Raw genomic sequence first — 2,110 nt, 5'->3', positions numbered from 1 at the left:
AACTTATCTAGTGTATATTGAATTTTGTCTTTTGGGAGGCACATTATGCAGTCATCCACATATCGTTTAAAAAATTCACACTTATAGTTTAATTTAGAAATTATTTGTTCTTCCAAATTTTCCATTACCAAATTTGCAATTGTTGCTGCTATGGGAGAACCCATTGCTACTCCATATATCTGTGATAAGAACTTGTTTTCGTACTGGAAATATGTGGATTTTAAGCACAATTCTACCGCCTCAATAAATTCTTTTTCGGGTAATTTTGTATGTTCTTTCATCGCTTCCCATTTATTTTTTATACAACTTATTGAGTAATCTATTGGTATATTTGTATATAATGATACAACATCCAGTGATATTATCCGATGATTCTTTGGTATTTTTTGTTGTTTTATAAAATCACAAAAACTCCACGAGTCTTTAATGTAATATTGTGACTTTTCCAATACATTACTCAAAACTGCTGACAGATATTTAGATAATCGGTACGTTGGAGCATTATGTTACTAACTATCGGTCGTAATGGAATGTTTTCCTTATGAAGTTTTGGTAGGCCATATATAAATGGTGCTCGGCCATTGTTGCTAGATAGTGTTCGTTTCAAATTATCTGTTATGAATTTCTTTTTATGCCATAAATTTATTATTTTATTTAGTTTTGTTTGTATATCAAGTATATATCATTACCATATATATATTTACCACTATCCCCTGTGGCCGCATAAATACGACAGGGGATCCAGTAGTTGAACCAGTCTTAGTCGGAAAGCACGGGAGATCACTTCGCCCACTGCCTCCTCACAAGTTTTTAACCAAACTATTATACATAATAGCGCAAATGTACATTTAGCAATGTTTTTCCTGACGTTTCGTTCACAACTGCGGTGGACATTTTCAAAGGCGATGAGGCAGTGGGCGAAGTGATCTCCCGTGCTTTCCGACTAAGAAATTTTTCTTAGAAAACATTTCTTAGTCGGAAAGCACGGAAAGCACGGGAGAAGCACGAGAGTCAGGAAGAAATTCCGATAGACCACGGCTTCAAAGCCCGGAAAACATTCCTAAATATAATCTGACCGGCCGTGAAAGCCTTCATAGTCTGATAATGATATTTTGTTTTTTAACTATCTGTTATTATAGAGAAACTGATGATGGTGGAAAACACCGAAACGTATTTTAATTGATAATTAGAGACAATAAATGACTGAAGCCCAGGAATTGATTTTGATTTGACTATAGTGTTAAAGATCACCTGCAGTAACGTCGGGTTGGGTGTCAGGTAGTTTGGGGCCTCCACCAGACCCCAAGTCAGGCGGCATCAAGACATCGTCATCCCCTATGGGAACGTATCCCTCAGGAGCAGTGATGCCGCCTGTAACGGGATTGATGGGCAGCTGAAAGGATGGTTCTGGGGAAAATCCTGCTGGTGGGTATCCGGGCTGAAACGGCCGTGGCCGCTCGGTATTGGCAGGCGGAAGGTATTCCCTCAATGTACCTTGGCGCACTGGAAGACCAAAATCAAGCGGACTTAAAAGAGCAAAATAGTTGAGATTATCCGATATTTTCCTTTCTACTCATCCACACAATGTGTACCTAAGTATTCACGAGAGAAATTCGCGAAAGACAAATAACTTTCAACTATTGTCCCTCAGCCTTAGCGGAGCGTTATCTAAGCATCTTGGCCATTGCTTAAAACGGCAAAATCCCAAAATGAGCATTGTCTGGTGTGCATATTTCCACTATTTATTCATATGTTGGGTTCACATACCTTGTTCACATATCATTGTGTGAAATGGATACGAGCGTAATTAAGCAACTAACGAATTATTGCTGTAAAACTGGCCGTTCTTTTCAACCAAATAGTTGCTGATTTTTGTGCAGAAACTCAATTTTTGTGAAAAAAACGGCTGACATGGCCCTAAAGCAACACGTCCTCTTCGGGCGAAGAAAACCTTAAAAAGTTCTTGAATGAAATAGTATATTACAGCGTTACTCAGGGTGCTCCGCGGCAAAGTCTCCGGTAGGGCTCCGCTGACAATAAAATTAATACATGCATTAAAGAGAAATCTATAAAAATAAACTACCGGATAAAGAGGCCTACTTATAGATTT

Source organism: Dendroctonus ponderosae, unplaced genomic scaffold (genome assembly GCF_020466585.1).
Source record: "Dendroctonus ponderosae isolate FM_Combo_2020 unplaced genomic scaffold, Dpon_F_20191213v2 Dpon_F_20191213_6, whole genome shotgun sequence".
NCBI lineage: Eukaryota > Metazoa > Arthropoda > Insecta > Coleoptera > Curculionidae > Dendroctonus > Dendroctonus ponderosae.
The sequence above is the reverse complement of the archived record's forward strand: the minus strand, read 5'-3'. Positions refer to the sequence as shown.